This window comes from Rhea americana, unplaced genomic scaffold, assembly GCF_003343005.1.
Source record: "Rhea americana isolate MKP2758 unplaced genomic scaffold, rheAme1 scaffold_1, whole genome shotgun sequence".
Classification (NCBI taxonomy): domain Eukaryota; kingdom Metazoa; phylum Chordata; class Aves; order Rheiformes; family Rheidae; genus Rhea; species Rhea americana.
The window spans coordinates 6,227,907-6,245,263 of record NW_028185038.1 but is presented as its reverse complement, the minus strand read 5'-3'; positions in this window follow the sequence as shown (position 1 = coordinate 6,245,263).

The following is a 17,357-nucleotide window of genomic DNA, read 5'->3' as shown; positions in this document are numbered from 1 at the left end:
TGCTATATTACTCTTAGCATCTAGTTAAAGTGGTATGTTGGGGGGGTTTTTTGTAAGAATTATGTGGGGATAAAGAGGCTGGGATAAACTTTTACAGGCTGAAATATGCAGAGAAAAATCACAAGAATCATGTTGCATGCCTGAGAGGACCGAAGCCATAGCATYACAGAATGATTCGTGTTGGAAGGAACCTGGGGAGGTCTCCAGCCCAACCTTCTGCTCAAAGCAAGGTCAGCTCAGAGGTTACAGCTTTTTCTGGTCTGATCTTACAACCTCCCAGTGGTAGGAACAACACAGAGTCCTTGGGCAATCTGCTCCAATGCTTAGTTAGCTTCATAAATGAATCAGTAATGAAGTAAATATTAATCAGGACAAGTAGGTATGTGATTTCAGAGCTGTTGCTATAACATATGATGTTGTTCTGTTTTCTATGAGTAGAATGAAATCATTCCCATCTTTTTACAGTGTGTTTTTAACCCTTGTATACATGCACAGAGGTCAAACTTCTTTAATATATTTATAGTGCTAACTTGTGGGTTTCAGATTATATTATCACAGTAGTTGGAAAGGCTGTATTTCACCTAAGCTTGCACACATACCTGGAATAGCTAAAGAAGGAATGGAATTTTCCCCTAGCATTATTACTGTGTTTGAGAAATAATAAATGTATCTAGATCAAAATAGAAAATATTAGTCTGCAGCCCTCACATTTGTAGCTGTACTTTCTGCAGAATTCCCCAGCCAAGAAGAGTCAAGTTGAACTTACAGATGGCGACTAGACCTGTGCTCGCAGCCCAGGCAATAAATTAAATAATTGTTGTTGGTCAGTATCACCCTTTCTTTGGTTTCATGTTGTGCAAAAATATAAGTCTTTTTGAAAGCCATACTCTTTAGGGCTAAACTGGAAGACTTGTAACAGGGTGTCAGTTTAAACTGGACCATGCATGTGCAAACCTGCTGTTGAGACCCAAAATGAGGTCAAAGATGACGTATTCACTCCTTGTGCTTAGATGCAACTTGATGGAGGTAGAAGGACACACATCAGCTTGAAGGTGTAGAAGATCAGTGAAACCCACAGTGATGTCGGCTTCCAGACCACAGATTTTTTCTACCGTAGGAATATAGTATATTCTCTGCTGTGTGAGGAAGTCTTTCTAGCTGGTGGAGAGCAATTCTGTCTTGTTTTTGTTGTCTTTTCATTTTCAAAGTGAGTTTCTAGTGCTAAAAATCATGATGAAAAGCAGAAAAATACGCTCATCATATGTTTTAAAGGTTTCTAAACCAGAAGGGAAAGAAMAAGAATTCAAGGCACATTYGTATTTTAATCTCATTATTTTTAAGCCAATCTCATGRTATTTTGTAGCGTGATGCACCATATTTTATTGATGAGGGCTCTAGTAACCACTGAAAAGGGCATTTTTCCTGCGGTGCAGAAAACAAAACATCAGCAAGATGTCGTCCCAGGCTGTAAAATGAAGTAGCATGTAGGAGCGAGAAGACGCTCTCGTGGGAGCCACCTGACACCATGTCTGCTGGGCACTGGGCCAGCAAGACAAAGCCCGGAGCAGAAGTTTTCCTAGGTCTTACTCCTATTCTCTGCTGTTCCTTTTTTAGCACGTGTATATGTCAGGATTTTAGAGACAAGACTCTTGATCCAAAATCCAGCAACCTGTTGCCTGGTGTTTGTCCTCTCCTCTCCCCTGAATGACAGATGATTAATATCAGCAGAGGAATTTATTGAATGTAACAGGAAGCRGCAGGAAACTTTCCAAACTGAATGATCATTCCAACAGCTTGAGGGAGGAAATGYATTTATGAAAACGGAGTAGACCAGACCCCTGTACAGAAATCCACGGACGCAAATGAATTGCTGCAGCAGTAAGATGACCAGCACCGTGGCACCTCCAAGCCCCCAAAGCCGGGCAACGCCAAGTCAGGGCCCAAAGAGACYGATCTGGAAAGAGCTGGGGGTCATCACAGAAGGGAGGGACAGAAAATCAGTGGGATCTGAGCACAGAGACCTAGGCCTTCACAGCCAGGGTTAAAGGAGAACTGTAGCAGCCGTGGTAACARGAAGATTTATTTTTTCAGCATGCTACAGTGTATGAGATCAATATGATCCTTTCCTTGGGACTGGTGAGTCATTTTAGCTGGGAGAAGATAGTCATACACATTACTCAAGCCAGGTGCAGCGTCCCTCTCCATGCCCGGCTGTGTGGTCTCAGCGGCATGCAGAGACTAGTCCACCCTGTGGGCAGGCCATCTCCATCCAGAAGTGCCCAAGCATCCCGGCTATGTCCTCTTCATCGAGGCAGAAGCAGAGGAATTCTTCCACCAGTCTCAGGTTTCCAGCAGCTTCATCAAAGCACAAGCCAAAGCCACCGCCTGGCCTGGGCCATCTGACCGGCTAAAATCCCAGCCAAGCCGCAGAGGGTTCAGGGCCCCGGCCAGCTGACGCCCTCCCCGGGTGCTCTGCTGGGGGGAAGAGGAGCTCTGCCCGCCCCAGCCACAGCTCCCAGCGTCTGTGCGCTGCACAGGGAGCTCATTCAACCCACTCCATGGCCACACCGTCACCGGTGCCAAAATGCTGGGGGSTGCCAGTATGGGGACTGAAAGGGAGGCCCGCAGCGGGCTGGGCAGCTGTTACGCAGGACGGGGCGTCGGGAGGCTGCATGCAGAGTGACTGCRGTGCGCCCTGGTCCCGTGACACTGGGCAGGCTCTGAATGACTTACCCATGCTTGCACCGCACGCCCAAGGCGCCCCAGCTGCATCAGGCTTGAAGGAGATATGCTGTAAGGTCCATCTCTGTGYGATCAGTACGTCTAATCCACGTAGACCACAGCGGGCGACCCTGCCCAGCTCTGCAGGACGTGCTGAATGTGCCTAACACTGCCTGGCCGCAGCAGGATCACTCATTTATCTGTGGGAAGGGCAGCTCTAGCTAGGGCAACAGCATTTGCATGTTTACGACTGTCTGCAGCTTCCTAGACTTGCTCTGGGGTACTCAGGCCTGTATCCTAACAGCAGTCAGTCCTCCAGGGCCGGGGGTGAGTCAGACGCAGGTGAGTCAGCTGGAAATGCTATCTGGGAAGGGAAGAGAGATAACTTTAACTGCAGAGATTTCTAATCTGACAACAAAGCCTTCCACACACTTCAAAGCTGAGGCTATTCAGCAAGACAAATATGGCAAGAATGTGTAAGTAGGAGGGTCATCCATCAGAGTCCCTTTCAAGTTCCAAAGCGAGATCAGCGAGATCGTTTCCTCCAACAAACCAAAGTTTGGGCCTTGATCAAGACATTTCTGAGCAAAAWGGTATGTGCATGCAGGCAGTATATCACACACAAAACCCAGACAACCTCGACAGATGGGCTTTAGCAAATCTGCTGCTGCTGTTCAAGGAATTCTCGCCCTTAGCTGCTCACCCCACCTTGCCAGCGTTAGCAGATGAGGTGGGACGCTTACATGTAAGGACTAGTGATTGCCTTAACCCTGAGTAAGGTGAGGACCTGGCGCATGGGTTTCATTCTATGGACTCTTCTGAGTCTTCACAGTTCTGCAGAAGACTTGGAAGGAGTGAAGAGAGGAATCACAGCTGGGGAAAAGTAACTTCAACCMAAGGAGGACAACTACCAGAGTTCATTTGACGGTGTCCTCCAAGCAGTTTGCAAACTATTCTTGCTTTCAGCTGTCCTAAAACATTATGCAAATRTAGGATTATTAGGTTTCTAAGTAGAATTAGTTTTATATGAAAGTAAAGCCAGTTTTAGCTGATTCTTCCTGAACAAGAAAGAGTTGCAGATTCAAGGTATATAGTGCTTGTTATAGAAAATTATTTATTTATGCATAGATACCAAAGAGATTACTTAAATGCTATAGAGCCAGGAGAAATAAATTCATCTCAGTGTGAAAAATACGCCCTGCACCAAAACCAATCTTTATCTCCCTGAGCTCTGAATCCCCTCAGTTTTGATTTTATAGCTATTTGATTTCAGGCCGAGGAATTCCAGACTCACGAGAAACATGGAAGTGAGTCCCAGGGAGCAAATATTACGCCTCTGTTTTCCAGCTGGATACGAGAGCAGTGCAAACCCTCACGCTCTGCAYGGCGTCCTGGAACAGCTCGGCACCGAGATAAACTCGGGTATGCTGAAAAACAGCTCAGGCTTCAAATGGCATCTGCTGCAGCATCCACGGTCACATTTTCACACCATCTGCTTCTTTCAGAATAAATGACTGTGTTCTCCAGGTGTGCAATTAGATGTAAATGGGGAGTTTAAGACGCATATCCTCCTAGCTTTTGCTAGTCTCACCAGGGAATCAAAGCCCTGTTTTAAACCTTGGAAGGAGAAACACTGAAAAAAAACCCCACTAAAAAGCACAGAGGAAACAACCCAGAATTGTGCTGGATTTGGCCTCATTGATTTTAAGGTTGCAGACACCCCGCATGGAAGTTACAGAAGATGCTGCCCCCCCGCCATTGCCACCCCTTGGGCTTGCATCCATGTTCTGCCAGCGCTTGGCTCATGGTGAGTTGGTCGCAGCAGGGTGTTTGCAAGGAGCTGGAGGAACCTGCCAGCTGGGGACCCCCAGCACAGGCCATCCCTGGCATTGGGGCAGTGCTGGATGACCCATGGGGGTCACATCTTCAATGGGCACTGAAAGGAAACACTGCAGATGGAGCAGCACTGCCCCGTGCCCTCCGGCCGGCTGCATCCTGCTCCCCGAGCACTCAAAAATGGGGAGCGGCATCATTGGATCTGAGCAAGCTGGCAAGGGAGCAAGGATGAGCTGCTTGACGGAGACCTGGAGGCAGCTGCTGAGTCCCAAATCTGAGATCTGTCTGCAGCCTGACAGCTCTTCCCCTCCCTGAGTCTGTTTTCCCTTTAAGCCATTTTTGTGTTCTGGACCAAACTGAGGTCTATATTTATTCCGTGTGGCCCACCTGACCCACTGTGTCTTCCTGCAGGTGACAGGTCCTATAATGCATAGCTTACAGCCTAAGAGAGGCTGCAGATGCCCCAGACCAGACGAAGCCTGCGTGTCTCTCTCTGCATGATTTTTCCCATGACTGGCCAGCTCACTCGGTGGCTTTGGGCACCTTCCCTGCCTTGTGGCAACACAAGCTTCTCCAGACTGGCTGGACAGGCTCCACGGGCTTTCCTGGGAGTCTGGATCATCRTCATGAGTCCCAGGGCTGTGCAAAGGCAAAGGGAGCAAACGGAGCYGCTGCTGCCCGGGACACCAGTGCTGGTCTGCAAAGCTGGGAAAGCAAAGTGGGAGGCGGCAGCATCCAGAAGGAAGCCCGGAGGAAGGGAGTGCACCAGCCACCACAGCTTGCAACATCTCTGTGGAGGACACCTCATTTTCTCAGCCTTTCCCACATGCCTCCTGCTGTCACTAGTCTGTGCAATTCCACAAATTGCAAGGGGCTGGGGATTTTTTCTTCCAGATGAATATGAGGGAGGCAGGCGCCCCACTCCAAGCCTGTGCATTCCCCGGGCTGGGACTATCCTTGCTGATGGAGGCCAGCTGCTCACTCAGTGCACGTGGAGCAACACGGCTGCCCGCTAACACTGCTGCTGAGCAGCGGACAGAAGTACACTAGTGCACCCCAGAAAATAAACTGGTGTTGAAGGAAAGGAGAATGCAAGAGGAATGCGGCATATGAACCCCAGAGGCTGTGGCTAGGAGGGCAGGCTGGATTATCTCCCAGTGCCCGGAGCACAGCCCTTACTATCTTCCTGTGACGTTCGGCACTTTAGCAGACACCAAATCAAAGCAAGATTTAGGCTGCATCCCACCAGGAACTGGCTACGAACGGCAAGGTAAAARTCAGACGTGGCAGCCTCAGCTTCTCGGTTAAAGCACTGAGAGGGGTTTCTTTATACCTAATCCACTGATAAGGAAGAGAGAGGTGGAGCGGGACAGCACAGCTGGAAAGCGTGTAATGGGCAGTGACAGGCTCCGAAGTCACACGCGTGGTTCTTCACCTGCCAACGCTGCCCCCTTCCAAAGCCGCTGCTTCAGCAGGCCGGGCTTCTGCTAACTGAAGGTGTCTTAGATGCAAGTGAGGAAAACCACACGGAAGTCCCTCACGGCTCCAGATAAGATTTTGAGTATATAGAAGTGAAATGTCACTGAGGCCAAGGGAATCGCTCTGTTCCTCCCTTCTCCACCGCCAGCCGCTGCAAGCCCCGAGCTCAGCCCTGCCTTGCAAGGGGTTTAGCGCTGAGCGTAACGTAACGCGCTGCTGCAACCCCGCGTCGGCGGCTCGGTGCCCCCCGCGCGGGGGCCGCTGGCATGGCCGGCGGGAAGYGGAGCCCGGGTGGGACGCGGGGCCYGGTTCCTGTCCTTGCCCCGTGATTACTGCAAGGTTTTTCAGTAAAACTCTGTACAGGATGGGTTGGGCYGTTTTATCAGGCTTGCACCGGGCTCTTTGGCTTTGGCCAGGGAGGTCCTGCGGAGCGTGGCGGGGGCGTGAAGCCCTCTGCTCCCCTAGTGAGCAGCCTGGTTGGCCCGAGGGCTCGGCCCCACTGCCGCAGGGAGGGCAACGGCGCCTTCTCCCTGCTGAAGGACATTGCTTTCACTGAAGCAACGGCTCTTGGACCTTGACTGGTGACRGGCAGTGCAGATGGTGCACCTCAAGCTCTCTGGGTCGCCTGCGTGACAAGAGCAAGCGATGAAAGACTCCAAGCTCTCGAACAGATGTGATTTGCTTCTCTCTCAACCATCCCTAAGAAAAAAAGTGGAGCGATCCTTCTCACAGCAACAAATAACCACCTTTTCCCACCGCCACCAACAGAGGCATTAAACTGGGGCTGATTCTTTTCTTCAGCAAGACTGCAAAATAATTCTTTTTTCAGGCCTTTTGGTTCCCCCAGGAGATCCCTCAGGAACTGCTGCCCTCTCCCCGAACCTCCCACAGCACAAGCCTCACCATGGCCTGGGCAAGCCTGGATTGCTAGCGCCAGCGCTCAGCAACGTCCGGCTTATTCCTCTGCAAACAACGGGAACGGGAAGGTGCTGGAGACTTTCTAACCWGACTTTGCTTCTGCAGCCTCTCTCCTCCTGGCTTCACATTTTAGGCTGAACAACTCTTGCTAAGTGAACAGGAAATAACAGCTCCTTCCTGCTATGCAGCCCTACCCTCCCGGCCCGGGACTGCTCGCCGTCTCCCAGGCCGGCTTGGGCACCGGCCAGYGCTCGTGCCGGCTGGCAGCCCCTTCGGAGCCAGCCTGACTCACCTGTTGCTCTTAAAGCTCAGAAAAAGATTGGTTCAGATYATCTCAGCCGAATCCCGGTTAACTGCTGCTGAACAGCAGCTCTGTGAAAGCTGAGATGGATAAAGCTTGTCCGTTCAGYGTTGACTTTTCTAAATCCCCTACATTTCACGTGCCCGCTCAGATATCCTGGAGATTTTACGTGACTCACGACAGTGCACAGCAGAAATAATGATGTCAGTCTGGGACATTTTTAGATGCAGTCTCTTGGGGGAAAAACCCTAGCTTTTAAGGATGACATTGTTATGAGCTTGTTTTTTCACTTGAGTGCCCCARGCATTCTCAAATCATCTGTGTTTATCCTATCTGATTGATGGTGCCCTCTGCGCATGGGGAAAACAGAGCTGAAGACAACATTCAGACAGAAGTTAAGTCATTCGGTTAGGTACATAGCACTGTGTTCATGAACGAAGAGGATTACTTGATGCGTGGCACGAATGGGATAGCCAAGCAGGTTTTGACCACGTTAGGTTTCACAGGAGCTCAGGCACTCGGGAAGATGTGCAGAACTGGAGGGCATTTCCCACAGCTGGGAGAAAGGAAGGTGCTGTGCTCAAAGAGCTTTAGCTTGAAGGGAAATGTGACAGTGCAGCAAAGAAACTGAGGAGGGCTCCAATTATTTCTAGACAGAAAAAAAAAATCAACCTCAAATATTTGCAGGGAAGAGAGGAAAGGGAAGTGAAAAGGGCACTGAGAGAGGGGAGAGGGAGTGAAAGCTCAGACCGCAGAGGATGAGAGGGTTAGTCAGCATGGGCAAGGGGATTTGGGGAGGGATGGGGACAGGACTATGGGGGCAGAAGAGCTTCTGAACCTCCACACCAATTCTACTGTGCATGTGCCATAACCAGAGATCCCTGCTTTCTGTCCCTATGCAAGATCCGCAAAACCGCGTGCCCTCAGGGAAAAGAGCAGTCTGAGCCGCATCCCTTCCCACGGTTCAGCTCTTCAGGCCCCGCCGCCTTSCTCTGCCTCCCTGCTGCAAACTGGATACGGCTCCTCCTGGCACTTACAACCCTCTTCTGGCCACCCACGTGGGAGAGCCGTTTTCTGGGCTTTTCCCTGCCCAAGGTAACCTGTCCTGAGGACACCAGAGGTCCTTCTGTTTTGCCCATAAGCTGCCACCTGAGAGTTTGGCTTTCTGCCTGGGCAGCTGCAAAGAATTAGCCCTACTGAGGCTCAGCCACACAGCAGAGGAGCACAGAAAAGACTTTTTTTTTTTTTATTTATTTTTTGCCATTAAATCCTCTCAGGCCTTAAGAAATTCCTGAATTAAAGCCTTAAGAGGAAGTGTTGAAATTGACTGTAGGGTCAGTGCTGCCTGTAGCAATTTTGGTTTTACTGGTGCAGATTTTTATTACTTTATCAGTATCTTGAGAGGCTCTATTTTTTTTATCTTTTCCTGGCTTTCCCAGGTCCTTGGGATATCTTTGCCATTTCACATTAATTTAAACAATTTTCCCCAAGACCTCAAAGGGTCTTTTTGCATTACCCAGGGCTCCAGGTATTCTTTCAAAGGAAGAACTGCTTGCTCCAAGTGGTTTTGCTCATTCTCAAGTGCAYCTGTTGTCCTACTGTCAGCCTGAGCAATGTTTTGCATGTAAAACTTTTCTTTCTTCTTCACTTTCTGGTTGYRCATGTATTCATATATTTTAAGTGTTCATTTAGATGTAAGCATTTTAGAAAGTAAAGTTCCCATTCATCCTGYGATCACTGGTCTTTTTCTTTCACAGTGCTTCGCAGAGCTGTAACAATTCAACACTGGCCTTAAAAAATTTTAAGGTGTCCGAACACTCAGGAGCTCTAGAAAAGAGAGCGCCTTATCAAGCATTCCCAGCTCAAAGGAGAGAGCGCCTTATCAAGCATTCCCAGCTCAAAGGAGAGGCTTCTTAAATAACTCCTTGTTTTCATTACTCTTAAAAACACAGCAGGAGAGTGTTCCAGCCCGCCATACGCCCCAAGACAGGATCAGCTATGCACTGCAGATACGTGAACCTCTTAGCCAGTTTTAGCAATAATAATTATTTTCTAATGACAAAGTTAGAGAGTATTTCCCTCTGGAGAAAGCGCTAGACTATTTATTCCTTGTCCTGTTCCTGATCATCTCTAGCAGTTTCATGCTCATTTCTAGAGTGCACTAGGACTAGTTCGAGGTGGACTGAATTATCCCTACATGCAACAGGTTTGATTTAATGCCCAGCAGAACTGATAAAACCCGGGAAAGGAAACCTACTTCTGCACAGAGGCAAGTGCAACCTTTCCTAGTTCTTCTGCTGTCCTGCTGCATCCAGAGCGACGTGGACACATCCACCCGTCAGCCTGCCAGGGCTGGTGCGGGAAATCACCCCCCAGGTGGCAGGCCTTACTTTCACCCCAGGCTGTTCTCCTCCTCCCTCTGGGGCCTTCCCAGGCTGGGCTAACACCAACACTAGTCTGGCTCCAGAGACCACCACYGCTATTAATACCACCGAATAAAACCAAAGCAGATGTAGCAGGGAGCAGGCCAGGTGGGGAGAAGCGCACATCCCYGCAGTGCCACGGGGAAAGGCTGTGCTGTCCTCCACGCAACCRCATCCAGCTCGGGTGCAAATGATCTACAAACAGAAAACASAAAATCCTTTACAGGAGCTGGCCGCTTTACAGGAAATACACTATGGCACAACTGCTCCATGGCAAAAGGCTTGCCTTCACCAAAGCTCCACGGTTCCTTACCAAACCTGTCAGCCTGAAAGAACTGGAAATAGTAAGAACTGTAAATAATTCAGCCTGAAAATCTCCTCCTTAAATCTCTTGGCCCTGCTTTYATCCATGGCAGGGAATCGCGAGACATACGCAGCTGAGCGGGAACCAACACGAAGGACCTTACATCGAGGAGAGGCGCTGGCACCTCGCGGGAGCCGGGGCCCCAGGAGGGTTTCCAGCATTGCATCCCGGCTCACAGGCAGCTGGGACGTGCCCCGTTTCCGATGGCCCGGGTGAAGGAGAGCTCGCGCCGGATGGGACTGCGCCGGGGTGCCTGGCTCGAGCAGGCCGTGCGGGGCCGTTCCCCGGGGGGTTGTTTGCGTTGATCACCTCTGAACAAAGGTGCCAGCAGCTGGGCTCAGGCCAGCGCGGCCTGTTGGAGAACGTCCCCCCGCCCCGAGAGGCTGYGGTTACGCACCGCGGGAAAGCACGGCGAGACGCCGGCCTTCCCACCAAACATCTGCCTTCGCCCTCTGCTCTCCGCGGTTTAATTAAAGTGTTTTGCACACAGCTTGCTTTTCTACTCTGTCAGCTTTGCGCTCTAGAAACTCCTTTGGCTCAAAGCTCTTGCCTTAGGAGTGCAACCATTTCAGCTGCTTGCTTGGCCATCAGGCAAGCTTCCCTCCCCCCTCCCCCCTTCTTTCTCTTTTCACAAGCTCGAACAGGCTTAACCCACAAAATCCCATTAACGAAGTTGTGCACTCGTAGCAAGCCCAGCTCTTTCACAACCCTAGCCAGGACTTTATCTTTTCAATCGTCCTGTTTTCTGATAGGGCTGCTGTACCTGCCCACAAGAGCGTTCATTTGCACAAGCAATGCTGCTCCTCAACAGCCTTTTTAGTCCTGCCTCAAAGCAGCTGCTGCAAGTGCACAGCTGAGACACATCAACGTGGGGTTTGCCCCTGGCAAGTGGCTGGTGTGCCTACGTGACTCATTTATCGAGACAGAGTAAAAGCTGAAATGTAGCCACTCAGTTGCCAGCTAGTAACACAGAAATATGCTTAATAACTGGTTTTCACCATTCTGGCCTGTAGCTTGTTGCTACCAGCAGATGGAGACAGGGCAGTGAGTCTCTCCCAGCTCCTTTGAGAGGTTTCCCCTCTCTCTGAGAAGGTCTTTGGAGAGGAGCTTCCTTTAGAAACATTAAGAGTAATTCATATTCCTGCATTTTGCTATTGATCTGACTTCTGTGATGGTTGTCTCGGTTCCTCACACCTTCCCCACCACTACCTTGCGGTGCCAAGATAACTAGGACCCAGAGAGATACCTGGATACTGGAGAGGCTCAGCTCCAGTGCAAGAGCAGACTGGAAAAGACTAAATAAAGACTGGAATACCTGAGTCCCTCTGGGGCAGGAGGAGTGCTGAAGCAGCTGCATGTCCTGTCCCTCACAGCTCTTACCCACACACTGTGTATACAAATTGAAATTAACTGTGTAGCTCTGTGTATACAGGTGAAAATTAACTTATTAACGTCAATTAAACTTGTCTGAGACCGTTCTCCAGCCCTGAATGTCCCCCACCCATCCCACTGAAGTCTCATAGCCTCCCAAGCGACGTGGCTTCGCCCAGACTGCCCACCGGGAATGACACCGGGCACGCGCTGACTCCTTCATCCCCAGCGAGTGTTGCTCCGGAGAGACTGTTCGCCCCAGGCCAAAACCAGCTGGGAACCACTGTAACAGTATAGACAGTCTAGCTCTGCTGCCCCAGCAAGTTCCTTAACGCTCTCTGGTTAACTGCTGCTGGTGCAGGACATTTGATTTCCCAGATTTTCACTCCTCCAGACCAGGAATCCTAAATCTAACCCGGAATGCAGTGGCAGGTACCCTGTTAGCTCACTGTCCCCAACACAGTAGAAACATTCCCACGGCCGGTAAAATACTTGCGGATTTCTCAGAACAACTTTGTTTCTGAGAAAGCCAGTTCAATCAGTCACCACGGCCAAGTTTACCTTCCCATAAGCTACTTTTTTTGTCTGTAAAACAGCCCATGTAGCTTTCTCCATGTTTGGGACAAAAGAGGTTCGGAGCTGACATATGAAGTATGTTATTAACTTACATTCTGTTTTGTTTCTACAGAAACCACTTACCAGGAATGCAAACCTGCCAGAGCAGATCAGACACCGGTCCGTCTCGCCCACCGTTTTGYGGGCTCTGCTCAGTCTCTTTGGCAGCCCTCTGTGCACGTGACTTCGCTTTCAGAAGAGGGACTTTCTAACCCTGCAGACAGCAGTTACCCATAAGGAAAAGTCTGTTCTTTATTAAGGTTTTATTTATGCTTTGCAGTAAGGTGTAAATATTGGTAGGTGCACCTACAAGCAAAATCCTCCAAGCTAGCTATTTCTATTTTACTACTAACAATAGCAGATGCCTTCAGAGCACTGAATGCTGACAAACTGAAACGCTTAAGCTTGTTTTAACAATGCATTAAATTATTAATTTTTAYGATAGCTATTTAATCAGTTATGATGAATTTTGAAGGCACTGCTYGAAGAGTTTGATATTAAAAAAATAGTCAAATAATGTAAGAGCTGAGTTCACTGTMTCATAGTTGTGTAGTTACATGCTACAGCATAGTACACATACACATCTGTATGTTTGTATATATATAATTGTATATTATAGCGCTACAGCATAGTTGTATACGAAACAGTATATCAGTATTAAACATGCTTTTTATATAGAAATGATTATACAGGTATAAAACCAAAGGCAATTAAGGTCACTGAAAGAGCCCCAAGTTCTCCCTTGCCTTCTTCCAGCTTTCCCTCCTGTGTGCTGTATTTTGCACAGGGCTGAGACACTTTGCTGAAAAACTTCTCAGGGATTTTAATAATCAGGTTTAATTTTTAATAAGGATGCTAAGAAGTTTGTTAAATGCTATGGGCAGGCAATCTGATGGCATGAAATCTAAGAAAAAACATACAAACCAAATACCTCCTGATATTACAGAAGGTGGAGAAGAGTGATTTTCAGCAGGATTAGGGCAAAAATCCAATTATTAAGAAGAGCACCAAATGACTAACATTAAGTTACTGTCTTGGCGTGTTGCAGTTAGGTTTCCTCCTGTTATTTATGGTTATGACATGCTGTCAGGAGCCGAGTAGCTTGAAAATGGACAGTTTGGAAGAGTGGAGAAGGATGACACCTTTAACTATCCTGGAAACTCCTTGTCACCAGATATTAAAGATCCAAAACGCTATTGGATAGGTAAGTGAGTAATGAGAATGTTTGGCATTTTTTAGACGGATTAAAAAATTACAAGAAATAGAAACCATTATGCTTCAGAGCCAAGTCCCTGACAAAGTGCTAAGTTATAACCAGAAATCAAGATTATTTCATATTTGTCCCCTAGGGAGCTTCTTAAACCTTCTTCTGAAACAGCTGGTGCTGGCTGCTCTAAAAACAGGATACTGTAATCCCATGCATTTGGCTGGGTTTTAAACTCCCCTTGAGATTATGGGAACTCCTGTGAATTGAATGAATAAATCCCCATCTATTATTTAAGGCAAACAATATCCTAGATCAAAATGCAGGAAGCTCAGACTATTTTCTGTCAAAAAAGCGGTGGACCCCAGGACAAGGGGACACCATCCTGCCAGATATGGCTGTGGAAACCTTGTGGTTTTTATCTGYGCAAAACACATTTAGCCTTGATCCATCTTTGAAGGAAAAATGTGCATTTGCTCTGCTGCAGCAGGAGTAAACAGGATTGACTGACYGACTGAGCTAATTAAGCACCATGGTTTCAAATAGGTGTTTTTCCACGTTTGGGATTCAGTGTCAAGGAGGTCATTTAGCAACTGGCAATGTCATGTATAGAGAAGATAAACAGGTCAGTCCAGCAGCCGGGAAGGCAGTATCCTCTCCTGACAGTAGATCAACCAAGAAAACAGTGACACAAGGTGAGGACACATTGCTCTCTTAAACATACAGATGAATCTGAATCACAGTTCAATATGGCCAGTGCAATGCTGTTAGCAGAACCACCTGACCCCACTATTTTAGAAATTCAGATGAATTAAGATCATGTAGCCTGGGAGAGGAAAGGCCAGAGAAAAATACATTTACAATAACACGTGTAGTATTTTGTGGGCAATTTTGCCGAGTTAGTTGGACCGTAAAGGGGTAAATCCTGGTAATTGTGTCAACCAATCCCACCTACAGATTTTGGTGCTGTTGCAGTCTGCTTAGTGCTCTTCCCAAGGCACTTAGGATGCCCTCTTGCTGGCTCGCTATTCGAATCTTCTGCTTGTACGCTTTGTGTCACGTACCAGAGCATCCATTTTAGGCYTCAAATGTTAGTTTATCCTATAGGGCTTTTTCCCTTCAGCTTTTCATGCAAGATTTTACAATTAYGATGGTATTCTAGCACTGCAGGGAAATGATCTGTAAGTCTTTGGGAGAAATTAAASTCTTTACATCTTGCTGCATGCAGCAGTATTACTTTCACGGTTTCTAAACGTCTTTCCTCTAACTTCTAGCTCTACTGTCCCAAACRGTGAAATACTACCACTCACTTAAACCTTTAGCTTTAGGAGGCTAACTTGCACCATCGGAGAAGCTCTAGCCTTATGCGTTGTTGGCTGATGAGTCCTGCTGTAATTTAGCTCCTTATCATCTGTCTGATCTGATTAAACCCTGTGTCTTGTTTACACTGTATTGGAGAGCAGGCCTAATGTGAYGCCTTTATAACTCAATTGCCTATCAGATGAGATTTATTTAGCAGTACTGCTTCTCCTCCCTTGCCTGAGAAACACACTCCCCACATAWATTGGATCTACCTGGATTGGACTGAAATGGTAACAAATGTTGGCATGTACTTTCTCTCAATTTAATGGTAAATGTCACAGAAAAATAAGTTCTTAGATAACTGCTTTTTCTCACCATTAACTTCTTGTTAGAATAAGAGAAAAAGCAGCTTAACATTTTTTAGCAAGCTGTTCAAACTCTCTAGATTTGTGTTACAAGGCTTGAAACAGTTCTATCTAACCTACTCTTACAATACCTGAACGGTACCCTGTCGCCTCTCTTGTCAGGTATGACATGAGAAAGTTAGTGCTCTTCAGAAGTGTGTCTTTGCTGAATTTAAACTTTCCTCAAAGTCCAGTTAACAAACACAGCATTCTTACAGTGTTATTCCAGTAGGAGAGCTGATAAAGTACATCCACTGAGCAGCTTAGGTGGAGCTCAGACAACAAATTATCACCTAAATTGAAAATTCCCCTAAACCTTCTCAGCCAGTCATTTCCCACACCTGCAATGGGCCAACTGCATGCAACTGCTTGTGGTGTTGTGCTGTAAATCAGAACAGTTCTGGGGAACAGGTAAAGGAATTTCCTAGTGAGGACCAGATGTCCCAGCAGTGCTGGAGGCTGCTGCTGGGTCTCTGCCGGCTTGCTTTGAAAAAGAAGTGACAGTGGATGAGATCTACAGCTTGGCTCTGAGGTGGCTGCCTTCTTCTCCCCGCTACCTGCTCTGTGGCGCATACCCTGTCCCTGCTGTCGCATGGGAGAGGGAGGAAGGAAGGGCTCTCCTATGTGTGAGGTGGAGCAGGCAAGCGAAGTGCTGCCCTGTGTGCTCAGGGGCTTGCTGTGGTACTGAATAACATCTGCAGGTGCAGGAAGACCTGTGCCAGGGCTTCCCCAGAAAAARAAGAGGTTGGATGTGTGTCCTGTGCTTGCCTCAATCAGTGTGCATAGTTGTAATTGTGTGGCAAAATCATGCCATTATATATGCAAAATGATATTTAAAGGCACCTAAATGCTGTCTGGGGCAAACAGCCACAGTCAAAGAACCAGTATTTTTCTTTTTTTATCAACCTAGGAGTTGGTCTTATAGTATGCAGGCAGAATAGTTCAAAGGTTTGCTACTGCTGAGTAGTCTCTCGGGGTAACGTCTTAAAAAACACTTAATGCCTTAGCAAACACTTCCATTTCTGCAGTTAACAGCATCCCGGAGGGAAGAGGTTAATATACCATCTGCCATTCTTGGACTTAACCTTGGATTTAACTAATCCCAGAGGACCTCTTTCACCTGGGTTGGTCAGGGGCTCATAACAAATTAGGACATAAACTTACACATCTGGCTTCACAGTGGGACACTTAAATCACTCTGCTCCCCCTCCTCCCATATGCAGGAGCGCRTGTTCAAAATGCCAGCAGAGGGACTCACACACTCTGTATGTGTTTCATCTTGTTCAGGAGACTGAAAAGCGGACAACCAATAGAGCAGATACTCCAGATAAGCAACAATTTCCTGTTCCACACGAAAGCCGTCCTTCAGGCACCGGCTGCAGACCACTTCTCCAACCTAAGACTTGCCATGTGCCCATTCTAGCAGGGGGCTGTAGCTGGGACGATGCCTCTGCCATATGCTGTCAAAGTACTTTGAGGAACACGAGCCATTTAAACCCAAGTTTAGAACTGGTTTGTGCTGCCAGAATTGGGCAAAGCTTTTTTACAGAATCAAGGATTTGGCCCCAGTATCTACATAACTGAACTACTCCCTGCAACAACTCTTTTTTCTGGCCAGATCATCCTTAAGTGAAATAAGGAGCTGGAAGGTAATTTGTCTATAGGTAATCATTAGACTTTGCTAKCAGTACCACAATAGCTTGTAATGCAAGGAAAAAAGCTGTTCATAAAATTATTCTGTCAGAAATATGCACATCTCTTCCCAGAAGGTGAATTTCAGTACTAACCTGCAGTGTTTGCAGGAGATTCAGGTGTCTGGGGTCTCATTYGCACACAGGGTAGCAGGCTATTCTTATAGCTCAAGTTCTAGCTAAGCTCATGGGAATTACCAGGCTCTGACTTTCATTACACTCTGCTGCTTTTTTCTAAGGATTCCCTCAATCTTACAGTCTGTTGCCAGACCTGTCTTGTGCTATTTCTGAAAGCTCTTATTTGCAATAAATCACCAGTGAATAGCAAGCACTGCCTCTTTTATTACACCTCATGCATTTCATTCCTGGTAAGACAGGAGGATTACAAACCATGCTGCAATAAGTCAGGACCGAGAGAAGACCTAACCTTTATTTACTTGATGCATCCTGACAATTACTGGTATAGTTATACTGGAGAATTCATCAAAGGTCTCATTAGACTTGCCACAGCTTTGCATCCTCATCAACATGAAGGAAATTTGCCTGCAGCTGTGCCACCTGGGGCTCYGTGGACTGATGAGAGTTCACAAGCCTAATTAAATCCTGAAGGAGAAACCTCCAAGTGAAGGTGCTTTCCCAAAAATGATGCTGGGGACATTCTTCTCCACTGCAGAGCTATCATTTGCCCCAACATGCTGTCCAACTGGAGACTCCCTCTCACAGATGAG